The sequence below is a fragment of the Balaenoptera acutorostrata genome, chromosome 7, assembly GCF_949987535.1.
Source record: "Balaenoptera acutorostrata chromosome 7, mBalAcu1.1, whole genome shotgun sequence".
Classification (NCBI taxonomy): Eukaryota; Metazoa; Chordata; class Mammalia; order Artiodactyla; family Balaenopteridae; genus Balaenoptera; species Balaenoptera acutorostrata.
In genome coordinates this window covers 97,484,515-97,503,821 of record NC_080070.1, presented here as the reverse complement: position 1 = coordinate 97,503,821, position 19,307 = coordinate 97,484,515, and the positions used below count along the sequence as shown (strand labels likewise).

At 39.6% G+C, this 19,307-nt stretch overlaps 2 protein-coding genes across 2 annotated transcripts in view; one reads left to right on the top strand and one right to left on the bottom strand.

The window, feature by feature from the left end:
- FBXL13 (F-box and leucine rich repeat protein 13) overlaps window positions 1–19,307 on the top strand; it is a 187,870-nt gene that overhangs the window by 42,691 nt on the left and 125,872 nt on the right. The gene's annotated exons all lie outside the window — the stretch shown is intronic.
- LRRC17 (leucine rich repeat containing 17) overlaps window positions 15,356–19,307 on the bottom strand; it is a 48,928-nt gene continuing 44,976 nt past the window's right edge. Inside the window, exon 5 of the transcript XR_009008852.1 lies at window positions 15,356–15,495. The gene's annotated coding sequence lies outside the window, so the exon portion shown is untranslated. The remainder of the gene's footprint in view (window positions 15,496–19,307) is intronic.

Genomic DNA, 19,307 nt, shown 5'->3' with positions numbered 1-19,307 from the left:
TTTTAGGTTCAGTTGCATCAGCTCATGAAAACAAGTCAGGTTCTGTTTCACTATCATTTTCCTTAGTATCATTTACCCATTACGAAAGGCTGCTTTGTTAGATGGTAGAGCTCATACACTATCAGTCAAGCTCAGCTAGTTGGGAGGTTTGGCAAAGATCATTTTCCATGAAAATGCAACGTTTCTTTTTTATTTGTATGTGTGTAGTTTGACAAGCAATACAGAGAAAACCCTTATGTTGATGAATTTGGAAAGTCTAAATAATCTAGTCAAGTAATGCAGTTGTCCTAAAATGAAAAAGTGCTTGATTAGTTTAATAATATAAGTAGTATCTTAGGGCTGTCTTTCATTTTAAACAACTGTAACTTTTTGTTTGTTTGTAAAAGATAATAGTGTGTGGACTTGCAAAGACTTGTAAAATCACCTTCAGATTTTATAGTGTTGATGACTCATCTCACTTGGGGAAAAAAGGCCCTGGATAAAGGTTAAAACTTGTACAAGGTTGCAGGAGAGAAACCAGATGGTTCAGGCCTGTTAGATTAAACTACTTAGAATTCTAAAACAAAAGAGTAGTCTCAATGACTTTTTGAGTTTATGTTTTGATAACCTCAGAGGTCAGTCTGACCTCAATTCACTAAAGCAGAGTGGTTCCAAGTTTCTTAGGCATGTACTGTGTGAACTTCAGATAAGGGAGCTCCCAAAACCACAATGCTCCATCAAAGAGCTATGTGTGTGTTGGCTCAATCTGTGGTGTGGGTGAAAAAGCAGATGAAGCCAAACATCTAAAAATTGCTTTAGGATCAGTTTATTTTGGGTATAAGATTGCTGTGCCCATAGACCTGGCTTTCATCACTTCAGCCCTAATCAGTAATGCTACCTAAGTTAAGAAGTTTACAAATGATTTTGATATAAAGTTTTTATGACTTTTAAATTGTAGAAGATGCTACATTAACTTTAGCAGGGACCACCCTTGCAAAATGATACATCATTTGTAAGATGAAAAACTACAGCACAGAAAGAGGCAGCTACATGGAAATTGAGAGTGTGCTCTGGAGTCTGGATAGCTGATTCGGTCACTAGCTGCATGACCTTGGGCATCTTGCTTAAGTTTTTGTTTCTAAGCTGTCTCATTTGTAATGAAAGGATAATAATAATATCTCCTGCACTTGCTATTGTGAGGATTAAATGAGTTAATACACACAAAGTGCTTAGAACAATGCCCAGCACATGTAATTTCTCAGTAGAAGTTACTATTTTTAATATATTGAATTTAGATGGCTGAATGACAGGAAGCCACTGAAGAGAAAGTCAGGAAGGCTGGATTCTAAACGTAGCCCTGCTGGCTCTGTCAGCTTGCTGACCTCCCACAGGGCATCTAAGTTCTCTTACCCTCAGTTTAAAGACTTTGAACATTCCCAGCAAAAAATACGTATGTATTTGTAGTTTCTTCTGTAAAATGAGGGTGGGCTAGATAGCTTCTAGGATCACTTCCAGCTTTAAACATCTATGACTCTTGGATGAAAACAAGTATCCCAGTAGAGGAAAATGTAAGAAGTGAATGCAGAAAATCCTACAGGGGGCTTTGCCCGTGCTCATATCCCATAGGGAACTCTTCTCCATCTGCTGTTATTTGACTAGGTCTCTGTTTACGTCTCAGAATGTTCCCCATTGGAAAGACCTCTCCTGATTACTCAATCTAAAATCAGTCCTTGCTGTAAGGCCTGTTCTTTTCCTTCATAGCACTCGCATTGTACATAACTATTATTTTTTAATAGTGTTCTTGTTTTTTTGTCTGTCTCTCCCACTAAATTGTATGCTTTTGGGGTTTTGGAATTACATCTGTTTTGATTACTTCTGTTGACCTAAAACAAATATACTGTCAGGCAATTCTCCAGCAAAGATGTGTTTATTCAGGATCAGAAGAGAATTGCAATTGGAGGTCTGTAACCATTATGAGTCATGCGCAAGTCCCCCAATGGCAAGGGAAGGAGAGCGCTTTTATAAGAAGGGAAAGGAAGTTGGGAGGGCTAAGTAAACAAAGATCCCATGGCTTCTCACTGCCTGAGTCTTTGCCATGGAAAGAAGAGGAGTTCTTCCTGTTGGGCTCTGCTATCCTTGCAGGTGTTAAGAGCTCTCCTTTCTGGTCTCCCAAATCTATTTAATTGAAGTTTCTGTTTATTGATTTTTTACATTTCTTTATCCTCAGCACCTAAGAGTTTGGCACAAGCAGGTGCTCAATAAAGATTTTATTTTATTTATTTAATAACTATGTTGAATGCCTACAATGTACAAGGCTTTGTTTTAGGTATTGGGGAAATAGTGGTGGATTAGACAAATACCCTGCTCTCAAGGGGCTTATATTTTAGTGTGAAGAATCAGATAGCAAACAAGGAAACAAATACACAAGAACATGTCATATAGAATTAAATGCTATGAAGAAAATATATCAGGGTAAAAGATGAACACCTTTACTAAAAGGAACAACAAAAGCAAAGGTGGGAATGTAAATTGTTGCAGCCACTATGAAAAACATCGAAGTTCCTCAAAAAATTAAAAATAGAACTACCATATGATTCAGCAATTCCACTTCTGGGTATTTATCTGAAGGGAACAAAAACACTAACTCAAAAAGATGCCCCATGTTCACTGCAGCATTATTTACAATTAGCCAAGACATGGAAACAACCTGAGTATCCATCGACAGATGAATGGATAAAAGAAAATGTGATATATATAGATATATCTAGATATCTAGATATCTATCTATATCTATATCTATATATAAAGACCCAACCCTTCCTTGGGTCTTCCAGCATCTATTCTTGACCTTGACCTTCCAACTCATTTTTCATTTGCCCACCAGAGATGTCTTTCTAAAGTCATATTTATTCATGTTACTTTCCTGCTTAACATCTCTCCTTGACTTCCCATCGGCTCTAACATTGCCCACAAAGCCCTTTCTGTCCCCCTCATTACCTTTCAGCTTCATTCTCCACCATTTCTCCACAGGAATCTTTGGCTCTAGCCATACTGAGTTACCTAGTCTACTACTCAAGTATAAGACACTCTCTCCAGCCATTATGCCCTTTCTGTATAGGGTCCCCTTCTCTTCTTTGACTGGCTCACTCCTGTCTAGGCACAGCTCAGATGTCATCTTTTCCAGAAAGGCTACCTTTGATCTTCTGTCCTCTCCCTTAGTCTTGGTTAGTTCCTCTTCATATGTATTCCCAGAGCCCCTGAAGCATTTCTTACTGTCTGTTATAACTGTCTATTTTCTGTTTTCCTCTTGGACTGTAAGAGCCTTGAGGACAGGGCTTTGAATTCATAACCCCTAGATGCTCAATAAATGTTGGTTGAATAAATGAATGGGAAATGATTTTTCCCCTTTCAGCCCCACTGCCACAAACTTGGTCTCATTCCCAGGAATTTCTTAATCATCAAATCCAATAGCTTATGCTCACTTCTTCCCTGTTCTTTGAGTAGCATTTGATTATGCTTCTTTTTTGAAATGCTCTTTTTTTGGAGGGGGGTGGTTCTATGGCATGACACGTCCTAGTCGTTTTCTCTGGGAATTATTTCTTTGTCCTCATGTTAGGTTTCTTGCTCTTCCCTCTCCCCCAGCTTCCTCACAGCACCTGTGGATATTGACCTTGGCCCCTTCTCTTTTCTCCATACTCTCACTAGATCTTGGCGATCACAGATTTTCAAACACCACTTGGTTATGTCAGTATAGATTTGCAATCATGATAGGGATGTTTTTAACTTCCCTACCATTTGGGAACTTTAACCTTTTAAATCTCAATGAATGTGAGACCAGTTGTACTTTAGATGTGCTGCAATGTTGGGAGAGTGAGCTGGTGTTGGGGGGGGAGACAAATTTAATTTTAGATTCATTGAATTTGAAATGTCAACTGGACACTAAGTTAGAAGATCCTAGAAGTATCTGAGAAGTCATTAAGTCACAGAATCCTACATTTAGAACAACTTCTGAGTTATATGGTCTAACATTTCCCCCAGGACAGTATTCCTCACAGATATTCTTAGAGTCTTAGGGGACAATAATAATAACACCCTCTTCCTTGTCTGAGTTTGGAAACAATTGGGAAGTAGACAGCTGGAGAGCTAAATATTATCTGATACAGATGGTAGGAAACCATGGCTTAAGACATTGACCAAGGTGACTTGCTAGTACTTTACACCTGGATCAGACAGACTTACCCTCAGTCACTGCACAGCCTGGACTACCGCAGCCCTCCCTCAGGCTGCTGAGGGCAGCCAGGATGCATGCATTTGCTTTCGGGTCAGGGCAGAGTGTAGCGGGAGCTGAATTGTAGGCCTGGTTATTTCTCCCAAATTTGCCAGTCAGGTACATCCCTCCTCTTCTCCTGGGGAGATGTGAGGGGTGGAGACAGAGCCCTGGAGTGTTACTGAAGTGCTTTCAGATGGGAATATGAGGCCAAGAAAATGAAGCATCTCCAGTAATAGTAATGTGTATCCAGCCTCTGGTCTAACGCTTTCTGTGCTTGAGAGGCTGTTGACTTTGGGGTGCATTCTGTTCCCTTTTGGGGAGGAGTAGGTATGTAATTAGCAAGTTGTTTCTCATATCAAAGCAGAGAAAGCAGCTTCCCAAGCACCTTTTGTCCCTAGTTGTTTCTGCTGCATCCACAAGGAATAAGAACAAATTTGTCAATTCTTAAACATAGCTATGATTTTATTTTCTAGTACTTATGTGGTTACAAGTTCCCAGTTCAGTCAACTGTTTATTCTTCTCTCACAGTTTCTAGTCTCAACTCTTCCCTCCTCCACTCCTGCTACTATCTTGGTTGCCATTTTCTGAGAATTCTCTATTTGTAGGTCCCTCATAGAGTGGTATGGACCATGTTTTCGCCCCACCCTGAATGGGTCCAACTTTCTAAATACAGGGGAGCTCTCCAGGTAAATAGGTGGCCTGGATCGCTCTGTACTTTTATACTCAGCTCCCTCCTTATCCTGGTCCTGAGGTTTCCCTTCAAGTAGCAGTGTGAGAGAAAACAACACTAGACAATGTGAATATTCACTCATGTGACTTACTGCTCAACACTGAGTCAGATGAGAATCAGTGGGAGTAGCACCACCCAGGGTGGGTCTTGTGCACCCAGGTTCAAGTTAATCCTTTTACATGGAAAGCTCTGTCTCCCAGATAGAGATACCCAGGTCATTTAAGGCTCTGACCAGTTATGGTTTTATTCAGAGCTTGAGGATTTCCTCATAATGCTGTTTGCATCATGAAGGTATCCTTTGCCAGAGTAATAGGGTGTGGAGAATGCACCATGCTGAGACCCTCAACCCCATGGGGTCTGATCCACACTGTGTTCCTGGCTGCTGTTACTTTTGTGGTTAAAAAATGTAAATCACTCCATATTCCTGCCTCTGCCCCTTTGTTTTGTCTTTCTAATTTCCATACAACATGGCTTATCTGTTTGGTTTTTCCTGAGCCTTCTAATTTATCTTCTATTTTCACTACCTAATTTTTTTTTTGAATTTTATTTTATTTATTTTTTATACAGCAGGTTCTTACTGGTTATCTATTTTATACATATTAGTGTATTCATATCAATCCCAATCTCCCAATTCATCACACCACCACCACCAACCCCCTGCCACTTTCCCCCCTGGTGTCCATACGTTTGTTCTCTACATTTGTGTCTCTATATCTGCCCTGCAAACCGGTTCATCTGTACCATTTTTCTAGGTTCCACATATAAGCGTTAATACACGATATTTGTTTTTCTCTTTCACTACCTAATCTTCATGCCTGCCTGCCTCTCTTCTCCTATGCAATGGCTGTCTCCTCCAATCAGTACTTCACACTCAACAGTGCCAAAGTTAGAAGAAATATTCCAAGTGTGATTTGATCAGGGCAGCATCCAGTGCAAGTATCACCTCTCTTAAAATGGACATTCCTGAAGCCCATCTTTGCTCCCACTTTTCCACTGAAGTTGTGCTAGCTAGACTCTCCATTGACCTTCAACAGCTGATTAAAATGTTATGACTTTATTGACCTTTCTGTGACCTGACATGGATGACAACTTCTCTAGCATTAAATCTCTCTCTAAACTACAATGAGGTACCACCAACAGTCACAATGGCCATCATTAAAAAGTCTACCAATAACAAATGCTGGAGAGGGTGTGGAGAAAAGGGAACCCTCCTACACTGTTGGTGGGAATGTAAGATGGTGCAGCCACTGTGGAGAACAGTATGGAGGTTCCCCAGAAAACTAAAAACAGAATTACCATATGATCCAGCAGTCCCTCCTAGGCACATATCCAGACAAAACTGTAATTCAAACAGATACATGCACCCCTATGTTCATAGCAGCACTATTCACAATAGCCAAGACATGGAAACAACCTAAATGTCCATCGACAGATGAATGGATAAAGAAGATGTGGTACATATATATAGTGGAATACTACTCAGCCATAAAAAAAGAATGAAATAATGCCATTTACAGCAACATGGATGCAACTAGAGATTATCAACGAAGTGAAGTGAGTCAGAAAGAGAAAGACAAACACCATATGATATCAGTTATATGTGGAATCTAAATGACACAAATGAACCTATCTATGAAACAGAAACAGAATCATGGACATAGAGAACAGACTTGTGGTTGCCAAGGGGCAGGAGGGTGTGGGAGGGATGGAGTGGGAGGTTGGGGTTAGCAGATGTAAGCTTTTATGTATAGAATGGATAAGCAATAAGGTCCTACTGTATAGCACAGAGAACTATATTCCATATCCTATGATGAACCATAATGGAAAAGAATATTAAAAATGTATATATATGTGTATAAGTGAATCACTTTGCTGTACAGCAGAAATTAACAGAACATTGTAAATCTAAAATACTTCAATTAAAAAATTATTGAAGAAAAATCTCTCTTTAAACTCAGCCTCAGTGACAACACTCCCTCCTGGTTTTCTGTCCACCTCTCTGAACATTCCTTTTAAGATTCCTCTAGAGGTAATGTGTTCCTATTCACTTCTTGTATGATAGTATTTGTAAAGGCTACATCATTGCTTCTTTGATCTTCTCATTCCATCCTCAATCTCTGGGTGATTTCAAATACATGCTTTAGGTTATATGCTGTTTACTCCTGACTTTCAAATCTATATATCTCCAGCCAGCTTTCTCTTCTGAGACCCAGGCCACTATCAGCAATACCTGCTGAGTACCTCTACCTGAATGTTCCACAGAATCTACCCCTAGCTTGTCCAACTTAAAGACATCACCTCCCTACTGCCCTTGGGGGACTTCTCCCCACCCCTCCATATTCCTGGCCTTTCTTGGTAAACAGTATCATCACTTGTCACCTAAATCTTAACTGTGAGGGTCATCCTAAACTTCCCCTTTTATTTTTATTCTCCACATCCAATTAGTGATTAGCAAACGATACCCATTCAAGATGTTTTTCCACATAAGAATAAAAATATAAAATGGGATTCACATTTTTTTCAAATTTTGCCATATAATGGGTCTCATATTTTTTATTGCACTATTTTAAATCCACAGAATTCATATTTGTATAAAATGCAACCATACCACACTAAGAACTATGTTACGGTTTTTACCACAAGTTATCTCATGTAATTCTCCTAAAAGCTTTGTGAATTTGGCATTATATTTTCTTTTTTGCAAATAAACGAAATGATGCTTGGAAAGTAGGTTAAATCGCAGTGGTATGGTTGGGATTGGTCTGAGTCTGTCTGACTGAACAAGTCCTTTAAACTTTGTAGAGTGTGAATTATACTCCCTAATATTTGGATGAAAATAAATGTCATATTTATTTATTCCCCTATGTCAGGTCAGTCTGCTACATGTCCCCACCCATTTGGCGGCCAGTAAAGTCAATCTCAACCATGAAATGTAATCCTAATCCCCCTTGGCCCCTGCTCCTTGGTTGTGCAAGAGTCTTAGAAGTCTCTTAGAACCCAAGTACCCAAGAAGAGCACTGGACTTGAGCCCACCAAGTCCAGTGCTGGCCACCACACCTGTGCTTCCTAAGTTGATTCAGTCCCTTGAAGGCAGGAGGCTCCACAGTTTCTGAACCAACCTTGGGCACAGGGATTTTTACCACGGCACTCAAGGCAGGCTTTTTAGAGGTCAGTTGCTGTGGCCTTCAGAGGGCTCCCATTATGGGGCCTGTCACCTCTTAGGAGGGTTGGCATGGGAATGCAGCACAGATGTCTGCCATAAGCTCCCATTCTTTCCCTAAGTGGTGAAATCAGGAATTGAGGTAGGGTATGTTTGAATCTAAGTCTTGTTTTTTCCTCTACTACATCATAATGCCTGTCCTTGAACTTGTGTTGAACAAAACTGCTGAGGTCTTTTTTATCTGAACTGCTGGCCAGCAGTTTTACCTTATGTCACTGCTATTCTCAACCTAAACACAGCAGTTCCTGTTATTCCTGTTCAATTTCATCTTGTTGATTTTGGTTCTAATTCCAATGTTCAGTGACTTAGCTATGTCGTACAGCCTGTGGAATTCACTGCTTTGATAAACATGATGCTTACAGTCTTATCAATGGTGAAAAAATGCTGAACAAAAATCCTGTCTACTCTTCCTTTCTGGGGCTCATTCTGCTGCCCTGAGCTGTAAGATGCCTCTCTGGCTTTGCTTTTTTGTGTTTTTAAAATCAGTTTTCTATCCCTATTTTCTCCCTTCCCACAAGATCTTGTATTGTATGGAAAGTGGGCGTGGTTTATATGCTGGTGGGACACTTAACCAGGATCACGACCACCAGGGTGGTGCTAGTTCTGGGTGGAGTGAGGGGAAGACTGTTCCGTAGCTGACTGTGGTAGAGAATGGTCTTCAGAGGATTTGGCCAAACAGCCACAGCCAGGCCAGGTTGTGAGCATGGACGAATTCCCATCTGGTGAGAGTCCTGCAGGTGCGTAGAACACAGGGATCGGGGTATGGCAGCTGTCAACATGTGGTGCCCACGGCGACAGGCAGGTGATGAGGGACAGGTGGTCAGGCAGACACGGAGGGTCTGTATATAGAGCTAAGGGACCAGAACAAGCAATGGAGGACCCCAATTCAGGTGAGGGTTGCCAGAGTTAGCAAGTAAAAATACAGGATGCCCAATTAAATTTAAATTTCAGGTAAAGTTTTCTTTTCCTTTGTAGTATAACTTTGTCTTGTACAATATGTGGCACATACTTATACTAAAAATTTATTAGTTGTTTATGTAAATTCAAATTTAATTGGGCATCCTGTATGTTATGTAGCAAGCCTAATCCAGGTAGAACTGGAAAATGGTGTAGGGTTAGGTCCCTCTATCTTTGGACTAGGATAACAATGGACACATAACAGGGGTCTTCTAAGAATTAAAATGAAATGCCTAGCACAGAGGAAGTGCACAATAAATGTAAATGCCCTTTCCACCTTCACACAAGCTTCTTTCCGTTCTTATTGAAAGTGTAGCATTAAAATTTTGATTAGGTAGTTGTCATAAATAAAATATCATATAAGCCGTAAGAATGAACAAACTCTTTGAGGGAGAGAATTTTTAAAAATTTGCTGGTGCCTAAGGGTGAGCCTTGGGAAATACCCATGATTTAAGAAAAGGCAGGGAAGCCAACTGGGGACTGTTATGGTTAATTTTATGTGTCAACTTGAATGGGCCATGGGGTGCCCAGATATTTGGCTAATCATTATTTCTGGGTGTGTCTGTAAGGATGTTTTTGGATGAGATTAACATTTGAATTAGCTCACTGAGTAAAGCAGATGGCTCTCCCCAGTGTGAGTGGGTGTCATACAAGCCACTGAAGGCCGAATAGCCAGCTTGCCAACTGCAGAGCTTCGACTTCTCAGCTTCCATAATTGTGGGAGCCAATTCCTTATAGTGTGTGTGTGTGTGTGTGTGTGTGTGTGTGTGTGTGTGTGTGCATGCATATATATATATCCTATTGTTTCCCTAGACTAATAGAAAAATGGAGAGAGCAGAGAACCAGGGTGGAGAGTCAGGGAAAAACCAGGATAATGTGGCATCTTGGAAGCTGTGAGGATAGAGAATTTACATTAAAAAAACAAAAATGAGGTTCACAGTAAATGGTTAATGTCACTGTCTTTCTGGAGCTAAAAGAAGGTCCTAAAGAAAAAGTTCTGGACTTTAGTTTCTAAAAGGGTAATATTTGTTAAATCTGATTAATGGATATATGCTTATTATTAATTTCTTTCTTCCTCTAGATGCTTAAATGTTTCATAATATTTTACTTTGCTTTGATCTGAATTTCCCAAACTTATTTGGTCACATAATTATTTTTTCCTACCAAATATTTTTTAATATTTTAAGTAACACTTGTGGAAATATTGGTCTATATGTCCCTGGGATCTAACTCTTGAATGTCAGGCTATAACCACCAAACCATAGTTCAGACCCATATGGAACTTATTATATTCAAAACAATATTTTGACTTTTAATGGCATTTGGGAATCATAGTAGAATGTTTTTTAGGATACTGTCTCCTAGAGAGCATATATCTCCTTTGAGAATAAGTTTAAGTTAGGGAGAAATAGAAGAAAGATACAGAGTGAAAAACTCACATTAATTTATTATTTTTCCTTAAGATTCTATATACATGAGAAGAAGCTCACAGTTTTTAGAATATCTACCATTTTATACATCAGAAATACTGCATTAAAAACACAAATAGCTTCTCTAGAATGTCCTACTTTGGGTAAGCAGAACAAGATAGTTGCTACGAATGGTCCAGGAATTGAAATAATATTTAAATTTTTTAAAGATTAAGTTTAAATAGAACATGCAATTTAGCCATGGAAGCAGATTAATTGTTAAGTGTTCTACTCTTGGGAGTTCTATTTCTAATGGGATATGGTTAAATTTTCCTCTGTTTGGAAGGGAAAGTGTTGTTATATTTTTTGACATTAGATGTTGTGCAAAAAGGAATGGTTAGTTTAAACAGGGAACAGAAAACTCTTGACCTTGTACTGGTAAAAGTTTCATTTTGATTTTGGATGAGGAGAATGACTTCATTAAACAATTGAGGTTTACTTTCAAACAAATTTTTTCTTCAAGTAAATGGGTGTTTGCAGAATTTTGACACAAATATCTCTTAGGAGAATTTGTCAGAAAAATGATGAAAGTCTTTTCATACTGTAAAGTAGTTTATGATTGGAAAATGTCCAATAATTATGAGGCTTTGGAAAAATATTCAAAATAGAGGTTATATGGTGAGGATTAAAATTTATGCTGAAAGGTGTTTTATGACTCATTCTATTCTAGGCAGGTGGCAGTCAGGTGAGAACAATATATCATTCTAGAATGGGGTAAAGTTTCAGTGGAAATTGTGTAGGGAAATGAATCCTAAATTTAGAAAATCAAAGTATGAATCTGAGCTCTGGATAACTGTGTGTTATGTACTGAATGTTTGTGCCCCTACCAAATTCATACGTTGAAGTATTAACTCCCAATGAGATGGTTAGGAAGTAGGATCTTGGGGAGATAATTAGGTTTAGAAGAGGTCATGAGGGTAGATGCCCCATAAATGGGATTGCTGCCCTTAGAAGAAGAGGAAGAGACACCAGAGCTTCCTTTCTTTACCATGTGAGGACACAACAAGAAGGCAGTTGTCTACAATCCAGGAAAAAAGCCCTTACCAAGAACCAAATCTGCCAGTGCTTTGATACTGGACTTCCTAGCCTCCAGAACTGTGAGAAATAAATGTCTGTTGTTCAAGCCACTCAGTCTATGGTATTTTGTTATAGTAGCCTGAGCTGACTGAGACATTGTGTAACCTACAGCATGTAATTTAATCTCTTTGACCTTCAGTTTCCTGATTTGTATAATGGGGATAAAGCTGATGTGAGCTATAATGTTTGCGAATGAGCCTACCAATACTAAACCAATACTAAACAATCCCACTGGTAGACAGTCAATGGTGGAATGGACCCAAGAGGTTTATTCTGACATTTAAAAGCACTTATGCCTAAGCTGCCTAATGATGACCTCGATTACTAGTGAATGTTTAAATATATTCACATTCTAACAGAACTCTATTTTTAATCTCTGGGAATTGTGAAAACTGGCCCTTTTGAGGCAAAGCAGTGTTGCCAAAAAAGATCTTTAGGGATTTTTCATTTCTTGTCCCTAAATTTGGCTCTATTTGTTCTGATTAACCAGGACACAGGTTGCCCTCAGGACAGGGGTGACAAGAAACAAATAGGGTTAAGAATTTGGCTTGCCCCAAAGGATCTTGCAGATGCCATAGCTCTTTTAGGTTAAGTCCCAGAAGACCCACCAAGCTGGGCCCATCTTGGGAGTGCTGAGGATGGGGATGGTCTACAGCAAGGGTGGCAAACTGTGGCCTATGGGACAAACCTGCCCACCACCACCTATTTTTGTATGAGTTTCTAACTAAAAATAGTTTTTACATTTTCAGATGTTAAATAAAAAAGACCATTCATCTTTTGGTGATTTGTTGTTCAGTGAGTTGAGGACATTTCCTCTTGGCCCACAAAGTCAAAATATTTACTCTTTGGCCCTTTTTAGAAATTGTTTGCTGACCCCTGGTCTAGCAATAACCTAGAAATACTATAGGTTAGTGAGTAAGACCCAGGAAATCAAAGAGGTGGTGAAAGCATCCTGAAGCTAAAGGTGTTTGCTCCCTACTTTGATGATCTGTTGGGTGGTGGACTGGCAAGATGTTTGCTGCTGAATAGTCAATCCCTCCCCTCTTTCTTGTTAACAGAACCTTGATTTGGTTCAAGAGTCCACTCTGCATGAGCTTCAGGGGATGATTCTCCTGCTTCTAGCCTCCCCTATTTATCTAGTTGTGTATAATCGAAAACCATGATTTCCCACCAATACCCAATTCCAGTGTAACACCACAGGGTTCATTCTAGTTTTCTTCCTTTCCACACTCATAACTACCTTCTCCTAGAGGGAGAAACCTGGCTCCCAATTTCCTAGCCTTTTAAGTTGATCTATCCACCTCTTCCCCGTATGTACCAATCTCCTACCGTCACGGCCTCCTTTCCTGTGCAAGTACCACCCTCCTTACACTCCTCTGGTTCTGACATTCCACACAGGCCAGTCCCTCATCTCAAGAATCGATGTGCTTCTCACACCACTAAGCTCCATCTCCCCCCCAACCCCCCCAGGGTGACCACCTGCCTTATCTCTCCTGGGGTCCCCATTGCTTGACTAGATCACCTTCCTGTGCACTTGGGCTCTAAGCCCTGTGCCAGGCCAGCTTCCTCATGCTGTTGGTGCCCCACCTCCGACACCATGCCCTCACCCCTCACCCCTGCCTCACTTGGATGCCCGCCTCCCCCACTGAAGCTCAAACATCCGCACTGGGTAGCCCTCCTAAGTGGACACCCTCCTCTGGGAGCGGCTATTACTCACATTCCACTCAGAGGCCTACTGTGTTAGTCCCACCTAATAGGTTTAGAAAGAGGAAGGGTTTGGGTTTTCACATCCCTCCGTCGTTCTTTTATTCCCGGGCAGAGGACCAGGCCTACCTGAAGGTTGTGATATAGACTTTGGCACATTATGTGTAATGGACCAAAACTGAACCTTTAATTTTTATTATATCTTATTTCCATCAAGAGAAAGGATCTTTTCCATTTCTCCAGCTTTGAGGTATGGTCTCTTGGTTTAGAGCTCACTAACAGACTCACCTACTCAGTCATTGGATAGAGGTACCAGTGAGTGGTACCTGACTTAGCTTAGTGGAAATCAGCCTTTCACAGGCATGTTTTTCTCATTTCTACTTTTTCTCTTGTATAAACCTCAAGAAATACAGATATCTTGACCTGAAGGGAATCCCTCTTCAGCTTTACCAAGCAACTTGAATATATAGGCCTTGCAGAATGACTTGGCCAGCATGAACGTTACAGCATTTTGTAAACCGAGTGCTATACAGTTGCTCAGGAGGCATTGCTACAGTTATTTGATGGTGCACACTGTCGCATAATTCTGTGATGCATAAATCATGTCTGATTTAGAAGATTTATATTGTAACATTTTTCCCCTCCAGTGCCAATAGTGTCTGGACTTATTTTTGTTTGGTTTCCACTGTGCTTACAGCAAGAACTCCCACATGAAATGCATTACTATCCAGGCAATCTAACAAATAAGTAGGGAGTGCTGGTGTTACTAGAGAATAGATTTAATTCTCATGAAGTTCTTTTTTTTTTTTAAGAGCTGGCTTGTCTTGGAAAGCAAGGAATTACAAAATCTTAGAATAATAGAATCTTTGTCTACGAGGAACTTAAAGTTCATCTCTTCCAACAGTATCTCCTCGGTAACACACTCAATGTTCTATCATAGTCAGTGAGCAGACATCCTTCCTAGTCAGCCCATTTCATTTTAGCTCTTCCTTGATCCTTCTCCCTGCTCTTATGTGGAACACATGTGCTGATATGTGTTCCAATACCAATCGAACACCACAGAGGGTTAGAGAATATATTTAATTCTCACCATGACCATTATAACATTCTTTTCTTTTGGAACTTGCTTGCTTGGGAGAGCAGAGAATTACAAAATCTTAAAATCATAGAGTCTTTGTGCTAGAAGGGACTAGCCTAGAGGACTTTCCTTATGTAAAGCTGAAATCTGTCAGCTGTTGATTTCCTCCCAGGGATCCTAGTTCTATCATTTGAGGTCAAAATGAAAATATCTGTTGTACACCTGGTGCTTCAGCTTACTGTCAGCCTTTCATAGTCTCCCCATCCCAGGAACCATTCCTGGTCTCTTGCAAGTGTCATTCATTACCACGTGAGTCAGGAGGAGTGAGGAGGGGGCATTAAGTGTGAAAGGTCTCAGACTCTAGGTAGACTCTTCTTCCAGCTGCTGCCATATTCCTTAGCTGGGATCATATACCACCAGCACCTGTTTTGACTGTTTAGGGGGCAGAGCAGGCTTCCTTGAACTTGTGAATTCTTTTTCTTTTGTTCTCCCCCTACTAGGGGTGCAAGGTTCCTCTCTCCTATTTTGTCTTCTTTGTTACATCCCTCCAATTCCCTTGTGATATGGGCTTTCATTTCTCTAGCTCACATCACTATGTTTTCACGACCACTAGGTGTTCTTTCCTCTCCTAAAGATCCCAACTCCACCTGGCACATAGTGGGTACTGACTGATACATATTAAATAGGAAGACTGAATAGCCTCATACTTGATACTTATATATAGTTTCATGGTATTAAGTTTTCTTAAAACTTCGCCTTTTATTCTCTGTCACATCTTGTCAGTTTTTTTTTGCTGTTGTTGTTAGAATCCCTTGCATAGAATAACCACACAGTAATTTTCTATGGAATTGAACTAGAAATCCACACTTACCTGCCCTGATGTTCTTCCCAGGTTTCCATGTTGGCAACAGCCCCTGTTCCTTGTGGAGTTATTTTCCGTTTTTCCAAGTGTAAACGCACATGAATGTTTTAGAACTCTCAATATATATTGCACAACAATGGCATGACTCCCTAGGAGAAAGTGTAAGTTTATGGTAATTGCACTTAAATTCTTTACAAAAATTTATTCCACACTGAGATGTGGAAAACCTGCCTCTTAAATATTTCTGGGTAATGTTCTATAGAATTAGTGAGGTATGATTGTCATAGAGCAGGTGCTTAACAATAAGTGTTAAATGAACTAGTGAATAAATTAATACCACATATTGGAAATGGCATTATATGGTCTTTTTCTATTAGCCCCTTGCTTTTCTACTAGGTAGACAAGAATGCAGGAATGCCTTTCATATAAAAGTCTGTCTCCATTTTTGCACCTGGATGATGGGTACAATCCAATTAGAAATGGACTTTCTTTTGGTTATAAATAATATTCTGTTAGAATTCTCATTTAAAAGTAATTTAATTACATGATATGGGAAAAATAAACCTTTTAAACTTAACATTAAAGATCACACAATGGCAATACAATTGGAAGTCTAGTTTTAACTATCTGGCCATGAATCACAACAGTAATCATAAAATTTTCAGTATGGAAGAGGCTTTGGGAGATTATCTCATCAAAGACCCTCATTTTGCAGATGTGGAAATGGACTCAGGGAAGTTAGGTAATTGAAATGAGTAGTATCGCTCCAAAATTCATGTCCAACCAGAGCCTTAGAATGTGACCTTGTTTGAAAATAGATGTAATTAGCTAAGATAACATCACACTGGATTAGGGTGGGTCTTAAACCTAATGACTGGTTTTTTCATACAAGAAAGGAGAGGGAGATTTAGATACACAGAAACACACAGGAGGGAAGAAAGCCGTGTGAAAAAGATTGGAGTGATGTAGCTACAAGCCAAGGAATGCCAAGGAATGCCAAGGAATGCCAGCAAACAGCAGAAGCTAGAAAGACGCAAGGAGGGAGCCACCTCTAGAGCCTTCAGAGGGAGCATGGCCCTGCCAACACTGTGATTTCAGACTTGTACCCTTTTCTGTTTTTTTTTTCTTAATTAAATTAAATTAAATTAATTAATTAATTTATGGCTGTGTTGGGTCTTCGTTTCTGTGCGAGGGCTTTCTCTAGTTGTGGCAAGCGGGGGCCACTCTTCATCGCGGTGCGCGGGCCTCTCACTATCGTGGCCTCTCTTGTTGCGGAGCACAGGCTCCAGACGCGCAGGCTCAGTAATTGTGGCTCACGGGCCTAGTTGCTCCGCGGCATGTGGGATCTTCCCAGACCAGGGCTCGAACCCGTGTCCCCTGCATTGGCAGGCAGATTCTCAACCACTGCGCCACCAGGGAAGCCCCCTTTTCTGTTGTTTTAAGCCACACAGTTTGTGATAATTTGTTACAGCAGCCTTGGGAAACTAAGACAGTAATCTTCCAAGGAGTAGCAGTGACTCTGGAATAAAGGCTCAATCCTCCCTGAGCAGTGGCGTGTCCATTGCCTTGTGTGTTGAGGAGACTCAGAGGTGCTCTCTTCAGTGACTTTATGTCTTCATTAGTTCTATTACAGTTTGCTACCCTTAGGGCTTTGCTTTCTGGCCCCCTCTTACTCCAAGTTGTTCTTACCCAACTCTTACACAAGTCACTTGTTCTCACATTGCTTACAGTCTCAGAAATTTGGCCCTACACTTTTACTGCTATTCTGTGCTGCTACTTCTCTTTTCTAGGTTGCTTTTACCCCTGGGCATAAACCCTGTCTATTATAATACTTCCTCAAGTATAGTATATGTGCAAAACTGTACAGGTACACTTTTCAGGCCATCCGATTGACCATAATACCTTTCCAGTACTTCTAGGCTATTTCAATGACTGACTTAATTTGTGGCACATTTTTCCCTTTGCAGCACATACAGACAAAAGGTAGAGTTTTTACTTTCTGATAAAGTCATTTGATGCACAGAAGTTTTAAACTTTGATGAATCCTAATTTATTTTTTCCTTTATTGCTCATGCTTTTGTTGTCATATCTAAGAGTCCATTGCCAAGCCCAAGGTCATGGAGATTTACCCCTTTGTTCTCTTCTAAGAGTTTTATAGATTTTAGCCTTATATTTAGGTTATTGATCCATTCTGAGTAAATCTTGTGTATGATGTGAGGTAGGAGGTCCAAAATTTATTCTTCTGCATTTTGATATCCAGTTGTCCCAGCACTGTTTGTTGAAGAAACTGTTCCTGCCACATTGAATGTTCTTGGCATCCTTGCAAAAATCAATTGACCATAGATGTATTGGTTTATTCTTATACTCTTAATTCTACTACAACAGTCTATTTACCTATCCTTACGCCAGTACCATGCAGTTTTGATTACTGTAGCTTTGGAATAAGTTTTAAAATTGGGAAGTATGTCTCCTTTAAATTTGATTTTCTTTTTCAAAATTGTTTTAGCTACTTGGGGCCCCTTGTAATTCCATATGAATTTGAGGATTGGCTTTTCTGTGTTTCTGGAAAAAAAAAAGGACCACTGGCATTTTGATAGGGATTATACTGAATTTGTAGATCACTTTGGGTAGTACTGACATCTTAATATTATTCATGTTAGTATTACCTATTCCTTGGATATTTGATAGAATAGTCTTGTAAACTCTTTGAGCCTGTGGGTTTGTTTGTTTGTTTTTGGTGTTTATTCATAGGCAGATTTCAAAGTCTGATTAAATTTCTTTTATTGTTATTGTTGTTATGTCTTCTAATCTATTAACTTGGGATATTTTTCCATTTATTTAGGTCTTCTTTAATTTCTTTCAGTAAAGAAAGAAATTTCAGTGTACTAGTCTTCCACCTCCTTAGTTAAATTTATTCCTAGGTACTTTATTCAAAAGTGAGGTTTTTAAAATAAAATATTTTAGGCATGCAAAGAAATATAATGAACACCTGTGTAATCACTACTCAGTTTAAGAAATAAAACTTAACAAATACAATTAAAGCCTCTCTAACTGCATTTTTCCCCCTCCCTCAGAAGTAACTGCTCTCTTAAACACCATACACAAAAATAAACTCAAAATGGATTAAAGACCTAAATATAAGGCCAGACACTATAAAACTCTTAGAGGAAAACATAGGCAGAACACTCTATGACATAAATCACACCAAGATCCTTCTTGACCCACCTCCTAGAGCAATGGAAATAAAAACAAAAATAAACAAATGAGACCTAATGAATCTTAAAAGCTTTTGCACAGCAAACGAAACCATAAACAAGACAAAAAGACAACCCTCAGAATGGAAGAAAATATTTGCAAACGAAGCAACTGACAAAGGATTAATCTCCAAAATATACAAGCAGCAGCAGCTCATGCAGCTCCATATCAAAAAAACAACCCAATCCAAAAATGGGCAGAAGACCTAAATAGACATTTCTCCAAAGAAGATATACAGATTGCCAACAAACACATGAAAGGATGCTCAACATCACTAATCATTAGAGAAATGCAAATCAAAACTACAGTGAGGTATCACCTCACACCTGTCAGAATGGCCATCATCAAAAAATCTACAAACAATAAATGCTGGAGAGGGTGTGGAGAAAAGGGAACTCTCTTGCACTGTTGGTGAGAATGTAAACTGATACAGCCACTATGGAGAACAGTATGGAGGTTCCTTAAAAAGCTAAAAATAGAACTACCATATGACCTAGCAATCCCACTACTGGGCATATACCCTGAGAAGACCATAATTCAAAAAGAGTCATGTACCACAATGTTCATTGCAGCTCTATTTACAATAGCCAGGACATGGAAGCAACCTAAGTGTCCATCGACAGAAGAATGGATAAAGAAGATGTGGCACATATATACGATGGAATATTACTCAGCCATAAAAAGAAATGAAATTAAGTTATTTGTA